This window comes from Nanorana parkeri, unplaced genomic scaffold, assembly GCF_000935625.1.
Source record: "Nanorana parkeri isolate BGI_ZX_2015 unplaced genomic scaffold, ASM93562v1 scaffold153, whole genome shotgun sequence".
NCBI lineage: Eukaryota > Metazoa > Chordata > Amphibia > Anura > Dicroglossidae > Nanorana > Nanorana parkeri.
The window spans coordinates 28,204-53,731 of record NW_017306421.1 but is presented as its reverse complement, the minus strand read 5'-3'; the positions used below and the strand labels follow the sequence as shown (position 1 = coordinate 53,731).

At 41.7% G+C, this 25,528-nt stretch overlaps 1 long non-coding RNA gene across 1 annotated transcript; it reads left to right on the top strand.

The window, feature by feature from the left end:
* Positions 1–467: 467 nt before the first annotated feature.
* LOC108785266 lies at positions 468–25,032 on the top strand. The gene is made up of 3 exons (XR_001941124.1): positions 468–528; positions 23,024–23,099; positions 25,020–25,032. It is a non-coding gene; the product is annotated as an uncharacterized LOC108785266 (long non-coding RNA).
* The last annotated feature ends 496 nt before the right edge of the window (positions 25,033–25,528 follow it).

Genomic DNA, 25,528 nt, shown 5'->3' with positions numbered 1-25,528 from the left:
CTATTGCTTCCTGTGCTATCTGCCATCATTTCAAGGGGGGTGCTCTCTCCCCTTTCTCCCCTCCGCGGATGGGGGGGTGGGGGGGCACCTCCCTGAAACAGAGGGACACCTCCCTGAAATTGCACCACTCAAGCGGCGGCCATATTGAGTGGGGCACATGAGATTAATAACAGTGTGATACTAGTTCATTTTATTACTTCATTGCTGTGCTGTATGTGTATAGGTGCCATGTAGTTGGATCTGTATGTGCGTTATATATATATAACTTTTGATTTCTTTATGAACTTGTTAAACTTATCTGCATTTGTTAGTGTAGTCTGAAAAATAGCTAAGTTGGGATTGCCTGAAAGAAAGGCAGACTTTGATGCAGATCTGCCTCCCAGGAAGGAGTTATCAGGTGTGTTTAAAGTAAGTAGGACAGGTTAAACTTGTTAATCTTGAGAGCTGCGCCACAAATCTAGTGCATATGCCATATGCAGGTGACACGAGAACATGTTCCTGTCTGTGTATGCAGTAACACATGGAAAGGTACTGTACTGTATCTGATTGTTTTATGACTTCTTGTTAAGGATCATATTTTGTACACATGAAACATTTTTTAGTATCTTAGTAATTGGTGAATAGCAATGAAGGCGGCTCAGAACAGGTGTGTGAATAATATGAAGACAGCATCATGTTTCTTTAAATCCAGCAACCTGGATTAATGCAAAAATATGAAATACATATATTTATATAGAGAGTAGCCATAAGAAGAAACTTTGGCAAACTTTATGTGATGGATACAAAAATAGTAGTTTTCAAAAATGTTTTGATGCAAAATAGAAGCGAGCTGGTTGCATACTATAGTCATAAAATAGTAGTAACATTTATGCTCTTATTCTTAGGTGATCTCATAGTTAAATGTCTTTGTGCTTGGAAGTTAAGTGGAAAAACAAGTGACTTGTTTCAAACAATTACCTTTGTTCTTATGAATCCTTTCACTGACAGGTCTTGCCTTTGTGCCTCAGCTGGCCAGACGTTTTTGCCATATTTACATGCACATTTTACCCTTGGAAATTTGTAAAAACCCCCCTCCTATATATTTTCTGAGAGCGCAGACCCTGTACAGTTAATTGATGGTAATGTTGATTTTGTATATCCCATGATAGCTGCATAAATGTTTCTCAAGATTATATATTTTTTTTAAATGCACTAAAATCATTATTAGTGCAGACAAACGTAACCTCAAATTCACACTAAATCTAAGAGATAAAACTATGCTAAGTTATTCAATAACAAATATATGTTCAGTTAAAATTGTGCCATATTGCAAAACCGTGACAATTGAAGGTGCGCAAATTCATAAATACCTTTGATGATGCCCCTAATATTGATCCAAAACATTTAACATGTTCAAGGATATGCCATGTAGTAGTGAAATATGGATCTATTGTATACTTGTGTGTCATGATGACCATGGCAGTGAAAGAGTCTGAAATGCTGCAGAGATGGGTGTCACATATTGGCATGGTGCAGATCTCTTCAGCATACTTCTGTCCAAGGTGTAACTTCGGTGCCCTAATTCCCTGGGCTCAGAGGAAGTGGGCTGAATGACACTCAGCGTCCTCATCCATTCAGAGATAGTTAGGGTCTCTGCCACCGCTTTGCTGCAAGTTCATGGTCGCTTGCTAATCACTGAAGCGATCAGTGAGCTTCACATGTGAGCAGACACATTTTACAGGGTGCAAGCTTCAGTGATTAGTGCACTCATGAGGGCCCAGACGTTGGCATCCTGGTGCAGTGTGTTCACACACATTGAGTTCAGGTGGCCCAGCTGGCAATACCAAAATGTCAAAGACATGTACCATTTTTGGCAATGCAGAGCACCACAACACACAATAATGCCTTAACTTGTATTGTGATGTAAAAACAAACAAAAACAAAACTTGTATTGTGATGCAATGCATGTGCATCCAGGCTGTGTTGCCTTAGTGTGTTAGGCTGCTATTGAAAATGAATGGCATGTAACTATTGTGGACAGGCACAACACTGGTTCTTGTGGAGCATCTAGTGGTTGCACAGCAAGGCAGCACGGGACACAGCACTGTTATGGATGTTTGGCTGCCAGATCTACAGAGACGGGCAGATGTGCACTGATCACTGCACACTTCACAGAAGCCGGTGTCTGCGATCTGATTTGGACCATCACCACACAACTTGTTGCAAAGGTATGCTATAGGGATGCACCGATACAGATACTAGTATCGGTACTGGTGCCGATACCGAGTATTTGGGTGAGTACTCGTACCTGGCCTGGGAGCCGGCTCCATGCTCCCTCATCACTAGGTAGCATGGACCTGGCTTCCCTGCCAATCAGGAAGCTGGGGGGCGGGTAATGACTCGCCCCCCAACTTCATGATTGGCTGGGAAGCCAGCTCCATGCTCCCTTGTCACTTGGTGATGAGGAAGTATGTCTCCGCAGCCTCCACCTCAGTCCCGCAAACCGCTCGCCAATGCGCCTGCGCACAGCCTCGCCCCACCTTCTCACGGGATCCAGATTGGGGCAAAATTGGCTCGCTGCACAGAGCATGCGCAGCATTCGACTGCGACCAGCGGCACAAGCAGCAACCTGATTGGTCGGGAAGCTGGCCATTCAGAAAGCGGGTGGCGAGTCATTACCCGCCCCCCGGCTTCCTAATTGTCCAGAAAGCCGACTCCATGCTCCCTCGTCACCTGGTGTAATGACTCGCCGCCCAGGCTTCCCTAATGGGACTTCCGGTATTGGTATTCGGCATCGACGAGTACCGAAAACAAATATCGGTACTCGGTACCGAAAAAACAGTATCGGTGCATCCCTAGTATGCTTGGTATGTTTCAGGAAGGGGGCCATACTAAAAAAAAAAAAGTGGGGTGCTGGACTGGACCCTTATCTTTTATTACTTTGATCAGATTATCAGAAGGGGTTGTTGATTTTCTGAAGTTACATTGTGTTATGCAATATAGCCAAAATGGATGGATGCAAATAAAAAACAAATGTAACAAAAATTAGTTTTTAGATGGCGAGTCCACCCAAAACCATTAATTTAGTCATAGAAGGAGCCTGGTGGGCTAAGTCAGCTCTTAACCATTCACATTATTGTGCACGGTATAACACAGGTTGGTGGAATAAAGTGCCATTCATTGTGAACGGCATACCAACACACCTTGGCAATGGAAGTGCGTTACACTGCAAGTGCATTGCAGTGCATTGCCAAAGATGGGACATGCGCCTTTTCTGGTGCGTTAGACAGCCTATTTAAATAAATACTGAGGCCTCTTTTATCTAGCCAGTGAAAAAAATTGCAACACTGCTGCTAGTGAGTTTTTACCAGCAACAGGATTACTAGTGTGCCATCTTTCTTAGTATTTCTGGGGAGCAATTTTTGCTACATCAAACTATTCTAAAAAGCATTTTACAAGAATAATCCCTTCCTTGAAACAAAAGCACACAATGGGACCAGTCTACAAAAGCAAAAATGAAAATCTCAACAATCAAGTGTGTGCATCCTATGGGTATTTGTTTAATTGTAAATGTAAAGGGAACCTATGACCATGTTCTTCTATTACTGTGCAGTATATCACTAATAGCATGGACCTCTATTTCTTCTTTATGACCAAATCCCCTGAACCTGAAGACACTATCAGGGTTATTCACTAAATGGTGAAGAGTTTGGAGAAGGCAGAAGAAGTGAACAATCTAGGGCAAAATATCTGAGCTGTAAAGTGACTAAAATACACTTACAATTACAATAAGGCAATTGCACATGGATTATGTTCACTGGAGTTCCTGTCTCTATGATTGTAAAGGTGCCTATACACCTGCCGATTATGGTACAATAGTCACGGGTGATCCCGCGATCGTACGATAATCGGCAGGTGTATGGAAGGCGTGCAACCGTTTCTACTGTAAGGTCGCACTTCTTTTGTCTCCCGAGCAGGCTTGAAAACCCGCAGAGAATCGTGCGATTTCCAGCGGGTTAGTGGCGTTCTCGGGAGACAAATGCCGCACGGGCCGGTGTGTGCAAGTGCACACTGCCCACTCAGAATTGGAATGATCGCAAGTACGATCTGCCTGTCCAAGATGGGCAGATCGTACAAACTTTTAATTACCTTACAACCATCGCAGGATGAAAGTCGTGCAATGGTTGTAAGGTGTATGGGCACCTTTATGCTCGTATGGATCCGCCCAGTATCATTAGCACAGGCATTGTGCAACACAGGAGTTGTGGATAACACAACAATGTTTCATCACTTTGTGACAATTTCACAATTTATCACATTTTTCTCCCATTTAAGGAATATATTTTTTGAGTTTGTGAAGAGCAGTGCTATTTTTCTTTTTTCCAAGATAATAATAAGAAAGCAACAGGAGAGGTGCAGAAAGCATAATTTCACAGAATAAAAAAGCAGAAGCAGGGATGTCCTTACACTGTGGGTCCTCAAGTACAGATTCTCCTGCAGCCAGAGAAAGAGTGAACATTACGCTAATGACGTCACAATCTAACTCCAAATTTTGTTATACTAGTAGTCAGGAACAGTGCCTTAGATCTCAAACTGCATCTATGGGGAAGTAGTCATTTCGAAATATTTCCCATAATATAACAAATCGTCACTTTTTAAATATACTGTAGGTTCACTTAAAAAACATATTAAATCTACTGTGTGCAGGTACAGAGTGATATCAAGAGCTCCCCCACTCTGTGCAGCCATCTACTAGGTTCACAGTTACAAATGTAATAGTCAGTTCTACCCAAAACTGAAATGTTAGCTTTATTTTAGGGCTGTGAAAATTAAAGATTTATTTCTCGATTAATCGTTAAACTTTTTGATCGATTAAAATTATTTTGATCGCTAATGAAAACACTCACCTCTCCACCGGCTTCTGGGAGTCCCGTCGGCGATCCAGTGACGTCGATGTCCCCCTCCTCCCCCCTTCCCCAAGTGGCTCCGTCGGCTAACGAAGGGAAGTGGGGAGGAGTCCGGTGACGTCGATGTCCGTGACGGCTAACAGAGGGAAGGGGGGAGGAGTCCGGTGGGGCCGATGTCCGTGACGTCACTGGACTCCTCCCCCCTTCGTTAGCCGACGGAGCCACTTGGGTCGGTGAGTTTGCCCAAGAAACTTTCTGCACGAGGCATTGGCCTTTACACATACAGCACAGAAATGAAGTAATAAAATGAACTAGGATCACACTAATCCAGCACGTTATTATTCTGAGTCGCCCCACTCAAGCGGCGGCCATATTGAGTGGGGCACGTGAGATTAATAACGTGCTGGATTACTGTGATCCTAGTTCATTTTATTACTTCATTGCTGTGCTGTATGTGTATAGGCCAATGTAGTTGGATCTGTATGTGCGTTATAATTAATTGAAATTAATCAATTAAAAAAAAGTTTGATTAATCGAACACGAAAATTTTAATCATTACCAGCCCTACTTTATTTGTTTTTTGGCAGGCTGAATCAAGCAAACAATTGAAAAATTCAGATGGAAGAGATTTACAGCTTTCTTGTGCCAATGTGAAATAGATGTGGATACATAAGGTAGTTCAGTGAAATCTCCCCACTGGGGTCTCTGCTTCTGTGTATGCTTATTTTCTCATATTTTTCATGTTAATCTTAAGGATTTTGCTGAAACAAAAACTGATGTTTAGGAGGTTCCCATACCTGAGCTTGGCTCACACACAGCTGAATGAGCCAGAGGAAGGTTTTATCCCTCCTTCCTCCCCTACTTTTGTTTGCTATGCACAGCGTTTTAATTAGATAAGGATGCACTGTTGTTTTGAACTCAAATTGTAGTGGTGCCTCCGCTGTGTCCAATGGGTGCACCTTGTATTAAATGTTTATTTTTTTAAATAAAGACTTTGTATAAATGTTAACTAAAGATATAAAATGTCAATTGAAAAGAACAACTTGGAGAAAAACAAATAAAATAAAAAAAATCTTACCTTTTTAGATATCTCTATTTAGCAGGCCTTTTGTATGCTCTTCTCTCAATTTCAGTAACAGGAAACTATGCCTGTCCTAATAGGAAGAGTGTCTCCTCATTACCATACAATGTCTTCAGAGCTTTAACACTTTGCTAGGATAGACAGTCATGTTCATCTATTTTACAAGTGATAATGCCAGCCAGCTGGCACAGTCCAGAACGGGCTAATATTTGAAACAAAATTCCCCTTCGACCCTCAAGACAGTGAGAATGAAGCAGGATATTTTAGGCCTTGAGTTAGCAGAAAAAACATCTAAGAAAGGTAAGCTGCAATGTTTTTACTTAAATTATGATATGTGAATGGGAACTTGTAAAATATATAAAGTGGATGCTATCCCAATTTGGCTGCAAAAATAGAAATACACTTTAAGAGGAGAAAAAGATGTGCTGGTGCTCAGCAGAATTAACCAGACTGGGTCAGTGGTGTCACAAGGTGGGTGCGGGGGTTGCGACCCGCACCTGGGTGAAACCATTGGAGGGGTGACACCAAAATGACTGGCAGTCATTTTGGTGTCACCCCCTCTGAAAAGTCGGGCACTCGGTCATGGACCGAGAGCCCAACATTATCAGGAGAGAGGAGGGGACTCGGCAGCATACCTCTTTCCGCCGGGTGAACGCCCCCTCCTCTCTCCCGGCGTCCATCACCACGATGGCAGGCGTCAATTAGATTGTCACGGCGGGATGTCGCCCGGTCTCCGCTTCGGGTGACACCCAGCCGCAGGAAGCCCCTGGACTGGGGCTGGGTCAAAATTGAAAAGAGAACTATCCTAAACAAAGTTTTTACTTTCTATACACCTACATTTTTTATTAGAAAAAAAAAGCAGCCAGTGGACGGCCAGCTTGAGATATAATTTCAGGTGCACATTTGATGATACCTTCTGGCAGATAAAGGGTTTACAGAAGGAAGTATATAATCCTTTTATTGTAGGTCTGTTTACCTAAGGGGCGGTTTCCTTCTCTTTGTTGTAGATTAAGCTGCTCTGCAGATAAAGTCCACAGAACACATATGGTATGTGGCGCTACTACACGATTAATGGGAAATCTTTATGCTGTACTGGGCTTAAAGTGATAGATTGGCCCTTACTCGAGTCAGGTTTTACTGCTAATATAACAGGTTATGTATTCCCAGAGGCACAGCTATACCGCCAAAAACTGTGCATTCGTTTTAAACTGACTTTTAAAGGGAATGTATTAGATGTTTTTTCCAGTCACGCATGTACAGTATAAGAGATCAGTGTTGTGTAATGAATCTAATTAGTGTGTGCTGCTGTTTAAAAACCTTTTATCTAGGCATGGTTTGTAATTATACATGTATATGGGGGCAGTCACATTGGGTCAATATATACAGTATGCAGATACTGCTCACTATTTTGTAGAGCTATACAGTAGCTTTGAGAAAAACAATATTGTGCCGAGCTAATAATCATACATATCTAATAAATTGAAACATATATAAATGAGTCACATATATGAGCCTTCAAACAAATGAGGCATAAGAAATATCTACACACATACAAAAAAGCAATATAGGCAAAAAAAGTCCCAAGGAAAAAACAAACGCAAACAATGGTGATTGTGCAAAAAATTCCTCAGATGATTCGCAGCCAATGTGCATATAACTCTCAGGTAAGGATAATCACACAATGCAGGCAGACCTTCACCTCCACCCAGTGAGTGATGATAACATAAAAAACAAACGCAAACAATGGTGATTGTGCAAAAAATTCCTCAGATGATTCGCAGCCAATGTGCATATAACCCTCAGGTAAGGATAATCACACAATGCAGGCAGACCTTCACCTCCACCCAGTGAGTGATGATAACAAGTGAATGCTCACCTGGGGAGGTAGACCCACAGAGCTAGGTCAAATGCACTTTTTCCCTTCTTAATGGGGGAGGGAAGCCCATGCACAGAAAAAGGCAATAAGGTCTCCTCAGATCACAGGTACCAGTATAAATCCAGGTGGAAAGAGAAAAAGGACAAGGACATAGTGCGTAACGTCCAATAAAATGCAATTTATTATATAAAAAATGCGTACTCACAATGGTGTAAACAGTACAGGCATTGGGTATTGCTGGATCATACCCGCAGGACAAATGGCAGCAAAGTGATAAGAAAACTGTTCGTCCGGCTCAGCGTGGTGACATCAGGAGCTCTGCCCAAACAGAGCTCTGCCCTGCTTTTTTGTATGTGTGTAGATATTTCTTATGCCTCATTTGTTTGAAGGCTCATATATGTGACTCATTTATATATGTTTCAATTTATTAGATATGTATGATTATTAGCTCGGCACAATATTGTTTTTCACATTTTCCAGATATTTAGTTATATCCTTAGTGCTTGGTAGCTCATATTTCCACATTACACTTACTGGCGCTGATCACCTTTATTGTTTAGTATACAGTAGCTTTACTGCTCCATCTTACTATGCAAGTCAATAAGCTGGCCAACACTTTGAAAACAATGCAAAGTTGTCAGCCTTTCTAGTAGGTAATCTATCCCACCTCCTAGTGACTAATTGAAAAATGTCTGCATTTGATTCAGTAACAAGTATATAGAAGAGCGAGCATTTAAAAATGACGTTTGTACACATTTTGTATACATATGCAATAATAATTGAAAATATGTGATCATCAGGTCTGGTGCAGAGTGAGAAGCATGTTGAGCGACGGCAGCTCTGATGGGCTTTAGCGCTGCAACTGCGGGCTCTGGCGGGCTTTAGCGCTGCAACTGCGGGCTCTGGCGCTCTTTAGCACTAAGTCCGAGAACTGGATCTATCACTCCCTGGGCTCTCCTGCTACCTAGTACTCCATAGGAGTGCTGGAAGAAGGTGATGTAAAAACAATACAGAACAATGCATCCTCCTGCACTTTCTCAGGCATGCCTGTCTGTCTATGATGTCACAGTAAGACATTTACACAGAGGAACAAGTCCTGCAGGCAGTTTGTGTTAGTCGAGGTGTTAGCAGGCTATAGGTTATGTGTCATGGAGGTGGGAGCTGTTGCATTGCTTTGAGCCTTATTGTGAAGTTTGTTTGCAGGACTACCAGTTCCAGCATGCCCATTGAGAAATGGATAATGTGGGAAGTGGAAGTGGCAGAATGCTGTAGCGGTTCCTGCTAAGGTGGGACAATATATGTCAGCATTCCTTTGTAGTATGAAATACTGTAAAGAACACCCTACTGTTGTACAACAGCTGGAGATACAGAAGGTTCCACAATATCCTAATATTGAACGTATATCGACCAATCTGAAGTGGATCTAAGCAGCGGTTGCTTATTCAAACATCTGTATGGAATAACAAAGTTGGCAGTTTGGTTTGCTGTTCTACACATATACACAAATTGGACTGGGTAGTGCCCACTATCATCTAAACGATATTTCCTTCTTACCACTCTATGTACAAATTTGGGGTGTTTGAAAGACACGCAATGTTTCATTGTGATGCCATAAAGCTATACTGTGTTTCTGTATGTGATTTATGTACATCTGTGGATCTGAAGGAATATGACACTGTGGCTTGTTGTTCATGTGTATACAGTACAAATGGGGCCCCGCTCTAAAGTGACAAAAGTAGCCACCCTCCAGAAGGAAGGACAGTGTCAGCACCAATTCAGAGATGATTTCAGGATCTACAGCCGAGTGATACACAAATAAGATACATTTTTGTTAAAGGAGAACTATGAGATGAGTGATTTCCACTCACCTCATAGTTCTAGCCGACCTGTGACAATGAGACTGTCACAGGTCGGCTCAGTAGATCGGGAGGTGAGCGAACACATACCAGGTTCGCTCACCTCTCGATCCTGTCACGGCTCTCTGCAGTGACAGGGGGAGGGGCTGGATTCCCCTCTCCCCGCTCCGATCTGCCAGCGCTGACTGGCGGAACGGACGGGGGAGGGGGCGGGTACAGCTGGCTCTGCCTCTAGATAGGCAGAGCCAGCTGTCACTCACGCAGCTGGGTGGATCCCGTCATCTACGTCGGGATCCGCTCCGGCTGCGGCGTCTCAGTATACCACGAGCTGTAGCTCGCGGTATACTTAGCTTAGGGTAACGGGAGGACGCTAGTTTGTGTCCTCCCGTTACCCTAAGGAGAACTATGGGGAAAAACACTGACCCCATAGTTCTCCTTTAATAGTTAAGGTACTTGAATGTTTTTTTTTACAGATTTCATTACTGAGTTTAGTGTCACTTTAAGTTTTAAATGTATGTAGGGTTAGGGGATTTGTTATTTGATTAATAAATGTTGTGGGGTTTTTTTCTGTGATCGCTTTATTAAGGGTTTGATATTCACAGTATGCTCTAAGGTTCTCTTTTAAAAAAAAATAAATTCTTTATTTATAGGTATTTCCATATTGTATAAAAACAAAAGTAAAACAAATAACAGTCGTACAAATAGTACAAAAGGTAGGTCAAGGGCGACCCAAATAGTCATAGGATAACATATGATAACCACCTTGTAGAATCGAACACACGTCAGCTTAGCGATAAAACTTATATACTCTGCTCCATAATATCCCGTGCTCATTTATGAACTTCAGACACATAACAACTTCATGCTTATAAACAAAAATGTTGCAAGGCGGTTAAGAGAAGAGAAGAATGAAGAAAGAATGTGGAAAAGATGAGAGGGTAGTAAGGGCGGGGGAAGTGCAGATATCTCTCAGCGAACTTCCAGAGGCTCCTGTTCTTACCTCTACATGGCCTGGTCAGTGGCCTGGTTATACCGTCAGCCATAAGAGTACTCCAGCTGGCGGCTGTCTCGCATCACCATCTCGGGTAAGCCCCAGAACGCCACGGGGCATCCATGGTCCGCTTTTCACCCCCCCCCCAGCAGGGCTGCATAGTCTGGGGACGAGATGAAGTTCGTCCAGTAGAACCAGGTGCGATTGAACTGTGTTACTCTGTGGCTAGCAGAGGCCAGGAGATCCTCCATCCTGTAGATCTCCCCAACCCTTGTCAGCCACAGTGAGATTGGTGGTGCAGATGTGCGCTTCCAGTACAAAGGTATGCACACTTTCGCCGCACTAAGCAAGTGCACCAAGAGAGATCTCTTGTATCGGTGTAAGGGCATGGGGGCCAAGTGGAGCAGGTATTCAGCCGGCTCGGACCCCAAGCTAACCCCAGTCAATTTGTGGCATATCTCCGCCACTTTACCCCAAAACTCACTGAGCCGTGGGCATGACCAGAATATGTGCAGTAATGATCCCTCCTGCTCCTGGCAACGCCAACAGAGCGGTGAGCACTGTGGAAACATTTTATGCAGGGTTTTTGGAACTCAGTACCACCAGGATAGGATTTTAAACCCTGTTTCCTGGATATTACTGGAGATGGAGGTTTTATGTGTCATCTGGAAGATCCTATCCACTTGAGGTGCGGTGAAAGTGGTTCCCAGATCCCGCTCCCATTTAGCTATATACACGGGTCGGGAAAGACCAGGTGGGTCGCATAGCAAACGGTAGAACACCGACAGGCCATGGCGTGTAGGATCCTCCAGCAGACAACATTCCTGTAAGGGGGTCAGGGGAGGTACAGCCTGTGGCTGTCCCACCACCTGGGTGAGGAAATGGCGTATCTGGAGTGCTTTCCAGAAAGTCATGGGAGGGGTGGTGCAAGTTTGAATGCCTCGAATGGATAGGAGTCCCGTACCTGTACGGAAATGGTATACCCTAAAACTGCCTGACCGTATTAAACATTTGATCTCCTTGTCATGGATTGAGATGGGAAGGTCTGGGTGTCCTAACACTGGGGTCATCATGGAGGGGTATATATCCGATTGACAACAATGCCTTTCTACTTTGCAGATGGCCAGGGTGGGGCCAATGAGTGGGTGGGCACAGAGGTGGTTCGTGTGTTTCCCATTTAGCCACGGCAAGCCCCCAAGGGGGACTTGGGAGCACGCCTGTTCCATGGGAATCCAACGTTTCTCCGTCCCTCCCTGACACCAATCCATCACGCTGGTCAAGTGAATTGCCTTGTGATATTGTAGGGGGTCAGGGAACCCTATGCCCCCTCTATGTTTTGGCCGAGACATAAGTAGCTGGCTCAGGCGATGGCCCTTCTGTGCCCACAGGAAGTTGCCAAATTCCCCTTTCACTTTTTTCAGGAAGCATGGCGGGACATGCACCGGCAGGGTCTGGAGGAGATAGAGGAGGCGGGGCAGAATGTTCATTTTGAGAATGCTATTCCGACCGAACCAGGTAAACATGTTTTTCGTCCAGAGCTGTAGGTCTACCTTTACCTTAGTAAGGAACGGTGGAAAGTTGGCTGAGAAGATCTCCCCAATAGTAGATGTCAGGTAGATCCCCAGGTATTTAATGCTATGGGACGCCCATGTGAACGGGAAGTACGAAGAGAGGGAATCTATGACTCGGTGGGCACGTTAAGGTTCAAGGCTTCCGACTTCTGCAAGTTAATCACGAAGTTGGAGAGGGACCTGTAGTGTGCAAGCTCCGTGAGAAGGTTTGGCAGGGACGTAGCCGGACTCGTCACAAAAAAGAGCAGGTCATCCACATAACCTGCCACTTTGTGTGTCGATCCTCCCACTGAGAGTCCGGCAAAGTTTGGGTTGTTTCGTATACGGCACAAAAGGGGCTCTAGGGTCAGCACAAATAGGAGGGGGGACAATGGGCACCCCTGACGTGTGCCATTGAGGAGGGAAAAGTCACTAGAAGTCACCCCATTGAGTCTTACATATGCTGTCGGACACGAGTATAAGCTATCCAGCCACTCGGAGAACTCGTTCCCCACTCCCAGGTAGGTCATGCTCGTCTTCAGAAAAACCCAATCCACTCTATCGAATGCCTTTTCGGCATCCGTAGACAGGAGAATGGTGGCGATGTCCAATGATCTAGGTGGATGGCGTTCAGGGCCCGTGTCGTATTTTCTTAAGCTTTCCTACCCGGTATGAATCCCACCTGGTCCGCCTGTATAAGTCCTGGCATGTGGGGTAACAATCTATTAGCTAGTATTTTTGTAAACAGCTTGAGATCTACATTAAGCAAGGAGATAGGGCGGTAATTAGCGCATTGGGTGTGGTCTTTTCCGTCTTTTGGTATGACTGTAATGGCCGCCCTTAAAGTATCCGCAGGGATCTCGTGGCCATCCAGTACTGAATTAAAGGCCTTTAGGAAGGGTTGTACAAGGAGGGAGGAGAAGTGTTTGTAATAAAACAGCGTAAAGCAATCTGGTCCCGGTGCCTTGTGAGGTTTAGATTCTTTTAGCGCTCTGTGCACCTCATCCTCCTCCAGAGGTCCAGACAGGTAGAGGCGAGCCTCTTGGGTGAGTCGGGGTAACCCAGATTCCTCTAGATAGGCGGTTATGGCCTGAGTCTTATCCACCAGTGCCTGGCCTGTGGGTGACGGGGATGAGTTATGTAATAACTGGTAGAATTCCCGAAAAGCAATCTGCAATGTCCCTGGTTAGTCTCAAAGTAAGTACGTATTTCTGTCTCCAGCACCGCCCTGACACCTTCGTCCTGTAGCATAGTCTCATTAAGCCGCCATTGCCAAGTCCGGGAAGTATCTCCACCAAGTCGGATCTCCATGGCCACTGGGGAGTGATCCGATATCGTGCATATCTCTATCGAGATAGCCGCCACTCTATGTAGGTCAGACTGTCGCAACAGGAAAAAATCCAGTCGCGAGTATGATTGGTGGGGCGTTGAGAAAAATGTGTAAACCCTAGCATGGCCATGGAGAATCCTCCACACATCCAGCAGCTGTTCTGTTTGTAGTATTCTCTTAAACCTCCTGAGAAAGGCGTATGATAGATGGGACGCTGAGCGGGAAACATCCAGGAGCGGTTCCAGGGCCACATTGAGATCGCCCCTCCAGTTACAGTGTGGGTGCCTGCTACTGTAACAGTAAGTTGTGGTGTCATTCACGCATGGCAATGCACGTACAACGGTGCACAGGTTGCCATGTGTTGGGGTAATGCACGATATGATATGCAGTTACCGCTCGCCAACACAACACAAATTGATGAAAACTTTTGTGTGGTCCTCCTGGGCATACTGAGGGCTGCACTTGAGGCCCCCTATATTCACTTAGTGAACCACTATTGCACTATACTAAATACCAATATTCTAGGGATGTACTGATAACGATACTAGTATCTGTGCCGATGCCGAGTATTTGGGCGAGTACTCGTACTCGCTCAAATGCTCCGATGCCTAGCCCGTACTCACTGACACTAATGTAAGGGCATTTTCAGGGGCATACCTAGACTTATAGGGTGTGTGTGTTTGTGTGGGGGGGTTGGTGGTGATGAATGTTACGGGGGGCTGCTATTGTGGTGCTGTACACTACTGCTGCCAATACCTCTGGCTCTGTCTGGTGTTCCACCCAGCTCACTGACATCACTGGTTGATAAGAGCCCTTACCAACAATCTGGGACACTTTGGCCGGAAAGGGTTGGCACACCTGCTGCCCCCCCCCCATGTGAACCAATGAGATGCCACTTCAGGCTGCCTCCTTATAGGGATGGCCCTGGGCATTCTTCTTAACTGATCACCAAAGACCAGGCATTTTTCTTAACCCTCCCCTCCCCCCGGCATGGACACCAGGGTTTTACCCCCCCCTCCCTACTGAACACCAACACAGAGTATTTTCTCCTCCCTCTGACACCAGGGGTTTTGTTTTCTCCCTCTGACTCTAAGGCGTTGTACATCATAGTCCTGACCGCTACACCCTATGCGCTATGTAGTAAGTTACATAGACTTGACCCCTTCACCGTTCTTGCTATGTTATGTTTTTTTAAATAGTCCTCAGCGACGTGTTTATTCTCTCAACAGTTCCTGGTTGCTCTATAGTTTCCAACTTTTTTTTTTTACAAAGTTCTTCTTTAAGGTAGGTTCAGACAAATTGTTAGCTCTATGTCTGAATTTCGTATTATATTTTAAAAATGATCCATTGGGTTTATGTGTCGGTAATTAAGGAGTATTGCATCTGCACATTTCATGCAGCACAGCACCATGCACGAAGCATTAACATTGTGGATTGTGATGCACAATAACAGAGGCATTTTCACCCACTGTATATATTCTTTGGGGGTGCCACAGAAATGAATGGTAGAGTGCCGCAACACATGTACAGTATATGCATGCAATAATGTGTGTAATTATAACTGGAAATAAGCACACTGTATGGAAGAGATAATTTTACATCGAAGTCAAAACATTCAGTCATAGGAAGTGTAAAGAAGCTGAGAGAAATCAAACAACAATAGCAGAAACAATACAAACAGCTTATTTATTTAACCTATTAATACATGCAAATATTCTTAGGTAGAACTTCAGTAAGAAAGTGACAATACTGAGGAACAGTGAGGTCACTGCTAATGCTATTTTTCTCAGAATTTGTAGGCCGCATAATCCTGGACAAAGCCCAAAATATAGTTACATGTTGATCCACGTTAAACACACCGTACTTACTTTTAATATTTGATGACTGACAAGTGAACAAATATTCTTGTGCTGTGCATGCACCAATGCCAAAGATAAAAACATAAGTATTTGTCTGTATTGTACACAGCGAGTGGACAAAATAATGAGAACACATATATTACAGAGCTTAACTTTATTTATGGAGGTTACAATGAGAGAAATAGTTGTAAGGTATCTTTTATATATTCTTTTTCTGTGCTCTGTCTGTGCTCTTTAGGTTGTATGTCAGTGTACTACATGTTGTGTTCAAAAGCAGTATGAGTGTTCAGTAAAATTGGTGACTGGTCAGATTTCCAAAGAGGACAACCCATCGGTGCCAGGTTTGGCTGGAGCGTCTAACCATAGCAGCCAAATCTGGTGTTTCAAAACCGCTATTGCTACAGTAGTTACTACAGTAGTCCATGTTTGGCCACAATATTTATTAGTATTCAATGGACCTTGTCATTTATTTCAGTTTTTGGACATTATTTTCTGCATAGTTGGGTGAACACTGACCAGTAAGCAGACTTTTTATGGATACACATTAACAGTGCCATTAATATGTCTTTGTTTGGTTCCTAATTTGTTGCTGTTTTAAAACTACACTAAAAGTTATGTATTATATAATTATACAATAAAAAAAACAGCAAAGGGGGGTGCTTGGTGGTAGGTAAAGGTTGCATTTTCAGTAAACTAAATGCAAGTGCTCTAAGGCCACTAGAGTTATCCTAATTATTTATTTTTTTTTCTTGCTCCTGGGAGATTTACAGTAATCACTTTTTAGCAGCCACATCATTAGGCTAGAGCTTGCTGCAGGAGATTTCTAGTAACTCGATAGTGCATCTAAAGTCACCAGATACTAAAGTATTTCTAAAGTCCCAGCATATACTATCCTGTTATAACATCAGCATTATAATAGGAATACATACTGGAGTTGTTTTTGATAATACAATCAAAGCTTACTTGGAAAATAATCTCCTTTATACAGTATAGTAAGTGCTGCCTTCTGTCTGCCCATCACTCATTTTCATCAACTTCCTGGATTCCCAGTGTGCTTTGCATCTCTTTCCCTGCTGCTTGCTGTGATGCAGTCTTGATTTCTCAAGACTACATGTCCCATCATGCATTACTTCCAGCAAGCAATGATAATGTTGCATTGTTCAAATGTTAAAGTGACATTAAAGGCAAAAACTTTTTTCCCTCCCTGCAATGTTAATTAAAGCACTTACCTTAAATGATTTCTCTTAATCCGATCTTCCTCTTCTTTTCTGTCCTTTTCAGCCATCTCTCCAGCGCTGCTGTGGGTCTTTGATCCAGCGCTGACTCCTCTGTCTTTGCTGGCACTTCATTTCCCACGGTGTCTGCATGCAGGTGCACGCGTCCATAGACTTACCTTGCATCTCTCCTCGTCTCCCGCCCGAAAATCCGAACTGCACATGCGCCCGCCCAAAGATGCTTTTCGGCCACCCGAGCATTTTCGGATTTACGGACGGGAGCACACGGCGAAGACAGGGGTAAGTTTAAAGTGTTTTTTTTTTTTTAACTTTTTGCATATATCTACTGCTTGATAGCAATAGATATATACTGTATGAAAAAAAAAAAAAAACCAGAGGGTTTAGAAACCCTTTAAGTTGTAGTTCAGACAGCAGGCTCAGTTAGAGTTGTGACGCAAGGAAATGCACAAGTAAGTTTACAAACTTCTAGATTGATATGGTTGTTAGGAGTGGGATAGAATTTATGGAAATTCAATATAGAAATACATATCTGTTTTCAGTTTTTGACCATAGATACACTTTCTTTTTTTTCATATTAACCTTTTTTATTTTATATTCCAACAGTACATTAGACAAATAGGCAATTGCATTTTAACCACACATTTATACAAAATAAATAAATAAATAATAACTTAACATTCACAATATCCTACCTCAACAATCTTCTAATGCCCCAGAGATTTAAAAAAAAAAGTGTATTTTATTAACCCATCTTCCCATGTCTAGTGTCAAATTCGTCAAGGGTTAAATCCCTTAAATTTTATTGTGCCATCTTTCTCCTTGTGGGGTGTCCTCTTTTATTATTTTTAAAACTATATTTTATATACACATACATATATATTTGCGTCCCCCTCTACCTTCCTAAAATGAATCATAAGTACATTAATCCACTAAATAACTATATCATTGTTTAAGTGTCATTAACAGTGCCAGACCTGCCTTATAGCAGGTGTAATTAGTATGCCCTCTTATCCTATACCTAGTGTCAAATTCATAGAGGAGAAAGAGGGAAAGAAGGGGGAAAAAAAGAGCCAAATTCTTATTGTGCCACTTAACCCCTTCTAAGGTATCATATATTATTATTAAGCTGTGATTTACTTTATATCGTGATCAATGTGAAATCGCTATGAAGAAAAAAAAAAAAAAGTAAAATTGGAAAAAAAGAAACCTCTAGGGGGAAGGGGGAGAGGAAGGGTGGAAAGGTAGAGGGAATTTTGAAAAATTAGAGTGGGGAGGGAAAGGGGAGAAGAAAAAAAAAAAAAAAGGGGGAGGGAATATACTCTTTAATCATTACCGTAGCAATTGATCACTAGATACATGGAAAAATGGCTTCCTATGGAGTAAGCTACACAATTGAACTACTGAAAGTCTTCTGTGTAGCTCTAGTCTAATGGCCCATTAACGCCTGTTTATACTAATGCATTAAGCTAAAACATGCACAAAAGAACGTGCTGCAAACGCACCAGAACCGACAACAAAAAAATCACACATGCACTATTTCTTTCTGATGTAGCTACCACAATGCATGGTAGTCTGTTACTTTGCATTGTGGTTTGCTGCAAAGTGTGTGCTTCCAATATGCACTGGGTAATGTTTTGGGGTGCCCCAACAGCCTAACATTTGTTAACATTAGTTGTGTTAATGCATGCATTCCTGCAACACTGCATACTGGAAAGGTAGTACATAATATTCAGTATACGTAATGCTACAGAAGACTGTTAGAGATTGTAGGCATTCTTCAGAAGATGGTCAGAGACTATGGAATGCTACCATAGTGGTTGATGCCTGGAGACCTGCTGCAGTAGACCAAGACTTGGGAACATGTTATTTGAGACTTCTAGAGATCACTGCCAGTACAACATTTTTACAAGCCAGTTATTCTACTCCCAGTACTGACTGCTGGTGTTCGAGGACCAAACAAAAAGTATCAAAGGGTTGCAGATTGGGCACTAATCAGCTCAAAAATGTTCCTTTTTATGTGTACCTAATGGGACTATACTGTATATACAGGAGGCAATTTTATGTGGCCCCTCTGTTCATTTCAATTGCAGGACTTGTTGCTGTGACTAGTTTCATTCTAATTCTCTCCATTTATCATGCACCAATCCAGTGATGTCATACATCTTTCACATGTAGACCTAACCCCCAGGTGCATTTTAAGACGACTAATAAATAACTGGGAAGTGAGAATATGTAAGATGATGACATGGTGGATTGTTATACATGTCCATGATAGAGGAAAGTAAAGCCAGTTTAATAAATAACATGTTTAAATAAACTAAAAAACTAAATGGAAATGTATGTTTATATGGTTGCTCTTTAGAGTAATATGGGAGCTGTAATTTTTGACCCCTTTTTCTGCAAATGCTAGTTGCCTGGCTGTCATACTGCTCTGTTGGCTTAGGAGACGTATGCAGATTTGGTGTATTGGCTTCACATTTATATAAAGAGGGCATCAGTGGCAGCATGTGTACTTCTCGCAGTGCAGGTTTTCTTTACTGCATAGTAGTAAAAGTGTGTCTCTTTGTAGAACGGGCTGGAAAGGAAAGAGTGCATTGGTGCAGTGACAGAGAGCACAGAAATGCGCACACACTTGCTTACAAGGAGAAAGGACTGCTCTTAACACCTGAGCAGTTGACTAGAAATTCACTCCTGTGTATTATCAAAGAATTGTAATGCAGTATGACTGCTAGTATTTACAGACTCCAGCTAAGTTTGCCAAGTGTATAAAACTGGACTCTCTTGTTACAACTATTTAACTTAACAAGAATGTACTCCTTAGAAAAGTAAACACTTAGCTTAATGCACTTATCTGGAAGCAGTTGGATTTGGTATGCTCCCATGACTGTTGCAAAACTCTTATTAAACAACAGGTGATTCAAATGTTTTTATCTAGAATAGATTGAGCTAATGTGATCCTAAAGGTGCCCATACACCTTACGATTATCGGATGATTTTCGTATGCGATCGACTTTTCGTCCGATAATCGTATGTGTGCATGGCAGTGTCCGACCGACATTACTGTACAATCGTACGACTTTTGACGGTCAAGCATGTTTGAAAACTTTGCTCGATCATACGATTGTCGTAAGGTTGCTGGCGTTTCCGTCCGTCAAAAGTCGTACGATCTACACTGCGCATGCGCAAACGAAAATACGACAAATCAATTACCGCATTTCGTCCAGGTGCTTTTCGTTAATTACGGCTAAATTAATCATGCGATCATCGGGGCAGGATGGGGCTGCCGTATGAAAATCGTACGACTATTCGATCATCGGATGAAGCGTTTCGTCCGATAATCGTAAGGTGTATGGGCACCTATATACTTTTTCTATATACAGTGTATCCAGGTGTATTTTAATAACTACATCTGCAAGTAAAAAAGGAAAAGTAGTAGTGTAATAAAATGGTGGCACCGGCGATTGCGATTTTTCCTTCCGTGAATTTAGCTGTGCGTTAGCAATCACAGTACTGATGCTTTGATCCTGGACTGTTTACTACAACGATTTCAGTGTAAAGGTGTCCCTCTTGCTCAAATCAGAAAGTTGGGAGTTATGTTAACCACAGATTCATCATTTAGGGTGAGTGATAATAAGACACATGTTAAGGATATTGTTCAATCTCCCCAATCCCTTTTACATCAGTTTTAAGAGAAGTGGATTGGTGTTTCTAGCTGGCTAAAAAATTTTTGGGGAATGCCTGCACCTTTGCAATGTGCAAGTGCTAATTCAACCTAAGACATCTCCTATGGCAAATTCAGTACTGTAGCTTATCCCTGCTCACATGTAGACATTATGGCATCTCATTTTTTTTTTCATTTTTAAAGCAGTAATCCACCCAATATTTTAACCATTTATAGAAAAGAGGACAACTAGTGGGTAACAATCCTTAAATAATAATTTACTTATATATATATATATTATTCCCTTTTCTTATTTTTCCGTTTATTCAGTCCTGGGTACAACTCCTTCAAAATATATCAGCCAATATAACAAGATAAAAATTAATAACCCATTCTAAGATATAATAACCAGCTTTTGCTCAATATTTACATTCAATGCAGAGATTTTCCCCCACAGTACTTATATTTCTGCTACTAGACATCCTCAGTGTGCTGGGCCAAAGTGCTCACATGACACAAAACAGCCAAAGGGGGTGAACCGTGCCAAGACACAGTTGAAACACCTACTGTGAGTTCAGCCTAAAATACATTAGCATTGGAATGATGCAATGTACCGCTGAGGAAACAAGTACTATTCCTTGTACTATTCCTAAATTCTAATTAACCAAATGTAAAACGCATGGGTAGAAATTATTTCGATAAAGCAGATCTTTTATGCAAATTGAAGGTCTCCTTCCCTGCCCCCACCCTTCTAACAAGCTGCAAATAAAGCTTAAACAATAAAGATTTCACAAGAAATAAGACCAGCAAAATTACTCATTTGTGTGCAGTCACTGTCCGTTACTGCTGCCTCCTGGCCACTCAAACTCCAGTCCTGTAATGGGCTGGGATGCAGTCTCTTTGAGTACCTCGCTAATCCAGCTATTTTGTTTTTCAGTTATTAAATAATTTTACTTTTCCACTATGATATTAGCACTAGAGCTGTAAGGATTGTATGCAACATATTTTTGGTACCAATATGGCAAGTATTTACTTGCCATACTTTTGTGTCGGGCTAAGGGTAAAGTGAATTTGACTTTGTCAAAAATGCTTTCATTCTCTGTTTGGTCCCTTGGATTCTAGGCTCAAGCTAGACATAGGACCTTGACTCCTACCCAATATGGTGAATATTCAATTTAACGGTTATGTTTGTGTTAGGAAAAGGGTTAAAATGAACTTGACCTGGCCTAAAACATTTTCAAAGTAATAACTGTGCTGAAAGGTAGGTGTGCTAGTCTTCTTCAAACCAATACAAGTTGAGATTGGGCCACAAGCAGAGCTTAATCTCAGGTTAGGTTGGAGTCAAGTCTCCATGCAAAGCCTAGACCAAAGATCCAAATGGCTCTCCCAAGACAAAGGAATTGATTTCAGCAATAATACATGCTCTTCAAAGCATCACAAGGTATCTGCACTTCATCATGTATTTGAAATGTTTTAGGCCAGGTTCACAAGTATATGTAAACCCTAACTATGAATTTCTCTTATTTTCTCCCCTTTTTTTAACCCCTTCATGACTGAGCTTGTTTTTGGTTTCTGTTCGTAAATGACTGACACACTTTTGACATTTTTGCTGTGTGATTCTTCCACGTCAGTAATATACTTTCTTACAAAGTGCACCCACACATATTATATATTGTTTTTTAGAGGACAGATAGGGCTATATATTTATATCACATATGTGTGTCTAACGCCTCACTTAGGATAAATACAAATTAAAAAAAGAGGAAAAAACGTAAAAAAAAACGTTTTTTCCCAGTTTTGATTTGTAGTATTTTTTTTTAACAAAACCAGCACAGCTAAAAAAAATGCAATACATACATTCATTTATTTGTCCCTTATTTTTAATTTTTTTACACTTTTCACTATTTTTTTAAATTTATTTACACTTTTCACTTTTTTTATACTGACAAATTTTATTTATTTAATTATATCAGGCAGTCATTGTGAATTAATCTCACTATTACTGCTTGATAAATTAATACATTTTTTTTATTATCAGGCTGCTTCAAACTTCAGAACAGCCGATAATAAGTTAGTGACACTGATCCTGCAGCAGTTCAGGATTCAGCTGTCAGTGAATGTTTCAGAAAACTTAAACATTCTACTTTCAAGAATAGATACATTATGTGTCTAATACATAACATTTTGTATCTATTCTTGAAAGTCAAAAGATAAAAAAAAAAAAAGCCAGTATAGCTTGAGAGAGATATCTCTCGATCTATACGAGCTGTCAGAATGCCGGCAAAAGCCGACATGTGTGTCTGCTTTGCTGTGACTCTCAGACACCCGATATTAAGGTATCGGGTGTCTGAAAAAGGTTAACCCTTTCAGTAATGGATCTCTAGATAGTTAGACATCTATTACTGAAAGGTAACCGCTGATTCTCAGCGGTTAGCAGCCTTCTAGTGCAGCAAATAACTCGTCACGTACAGTGTACGTGACGAGTCATTTGGTCCCTTTGTGGCTGGACGTACAGTGTACGTCTCCCGTCACGAAGGGGTTAATATTTTAACATATCATTTTTTTACAATTGTTTTGGGAGCTGAAAACCCTACACTGTGATAAAGGGTACTGCGTTCCCAGCAATAAACTTCAGTATGCTGCTAAATTTTATATACAGTCATATCATTAACATTTTGCATTAAAATTCTATTTGTAGGTGTAAGCCGAGCATGGACCCAGAAATGACGTCAAAACAAGATATCGTGTGTCAAATGGGATGGACAGAAGCATTGGTAATTAAAACAAGCATTTAATTTTACATGCATGTTATTAATTTAATATAAAAAAACAAACAGAAGGACAGTGCCCTTTCCTCATGTGATAACGTTTATTCAATGCAAAATGTGTACAAATAAACTACTTGCATGTACATGATGGAGACAAGTCGTATAATAAACAATACGTGCAGGGCAGAGCCAAAGGTGCTTTGCCCTGCATGTATGGTTTATTATACCGCTTGTCTCCATCATCTACATGTGAGTAGTTTTTTTATTTGTAAACATTTTGCATTGAATAAATGTTATCACACGAGGAAAGGGCACTGTCCTTCTGTTTGTTTTTTGCATGGTTAATGAGAATACTTCCCAGTTGTCTTTGTGGATGGCAGCCTCCCCCAGTGAGTGTTGGTGAAGATTTTGGAGGATTATCCAGCAATGGTCTGCTGAGGACTGTGAACATCATGTAATTTAATATACATTTTAAATGCATATGTTGTACTAGTTTGCATGTTGTGAGGCAACAACTCCTTACAAGGTTTTATAAACCTATCCAACCCCCAACAAAAAGATGTAAATCACAGATGTAACTATAGCCAGGTGGCTACTGTGGGGCCAGGGGCAGGATGGGGCCCTGTTACATTCATTTCTGAGTAGGGATTGTAAAGATGTTCACTTATCATATTCATCAGTGCCCCCTTTTAGTGAAACAATGCTGTACTGCTGGTGCAGGTTGAGAATGCAAGGCTCTCCTCCTCCTAGGACTCTATTCCTATCTGAGTCGGTTAGTTTTGTCAAATCACCAAGGAAAACCTTCTGCCATTTGTTATATTGCATAGGTTCAGTACAGACATGGTTCATGAGGGCACAGTGCACCATGGTAACGCTGATCACTCCAATGTTTTAAGTAGTATGTGTCCCTAGTTATGAATGAATAGGAAGTGCTTTACATCACTTCCTGTTCATGAGTTGCTGAATGGGTAGAAGCAGCTCAGTACAGAGGCTTCATTACATTCCTTCAGTGCTGAGGCTGCAGAAAAAGAGATTGAGGACTCGATTTCTTTCTCTATTTCAAAAGGGAAATGTTTGTCCCCCCCCCCCCCCCCACACACACATATTATACACGTGCAACAGTGTGCTCCATGCACTCTGTTTTAGTAAATAGTATGCGCTATTTAACATGTCGTCTAGGTTTTGTGTTCTTTTTTTACTTTTCTACATACAATTACTTGAAAAAAGGAATCTATTTTTATAGACTCTATTTTAGTTTGACATTTAGTGTTTACCACTTGTGTGCCTACTGATGGTTTATTTAATACGAATACTCTTATTGTGCTTACAAGTTCAATACCTTTGAATAAAGTTTTATTTTTGTCATACTTTTTAATCTGTTTCTTTGAGGCTTAACAAAATGAGAGTCTTTAAATGTTGCGGGTATTGGAGAAATGAGTGTGGCCACTGAGGGGCACTGTGACGCTTTCTCACACAGGGTGCCTAAAAGCCTTTGGCTGGCCCTGGGAGTCTCTATGTAGCCTTGCCTGCAACCGGTGGCCAATGGAGTGACTTATTCACTATACTTGACTACAGCTTGTTATTGTTTTTTTGCAGTAGCCACCAATGCTATAAGAGTTTTTATAATGCACCCCTTTTTACACCCCTTAACATTGGTGGTCAGGGCTGGGTGCCTGGAATGCACCCTTAAGCGCTTCTTTTTATATTCCACCAATCTCTTACCAGTGTTAAGGACATGTAAAAATGGAAGCATTATTGTCTATCTACCACTAACAGGAAGCCAATAAAAAATTTGATACGAGTCTCTGTGATTCTTGGTTAAAATCCATTAAATAAATAATATACTCCGGCTTCGATGCTGTTAATTTAAATACATTATTGAACACTAGAACCACTTATTTTAATGTGGACTGTTGTGATTTGCAGAACTGATTAACCAACCAGCAAAATGCTCCAGTGACAGCTGTCAAGTAAACTTGTCCCTACCAAAAGTGTAAGTGCTCTTGTTTGTGTGCTTGTACTAGATTATTTTAAAGCTAAACTCCAGGCAACTATAAAATACATAAATTGGTGCAACTGCTCTGTAATTATTGCTATATATATATATATTTTTTTTTTAATGAAAGCATTGTAAGTACCTGAATCTAGCATTAGCCTCTTGCAGTCCCTGTGTATCAGACTGGGAGAGGGAGAAGCAGCACAATGAGCCAATCATTTGTGCTGCACTTCTCATGTACATTAGGAGACATGCTGATGGGAGAAGATAGCAGTGTGACAGAAGACTTCATCGGTCTGCTGCTTCTACTTTCACTGTCAAGTCACAAGCTCGGGGAGGGACAAAACCTGTAAGTCTTAACTGCAGCTGAGAAGAATCAGGTTTCCTGCTCTTGCTAGATAGTGCTGTGGGGCAAAACTGTGTAAATTTCGGTACAAGA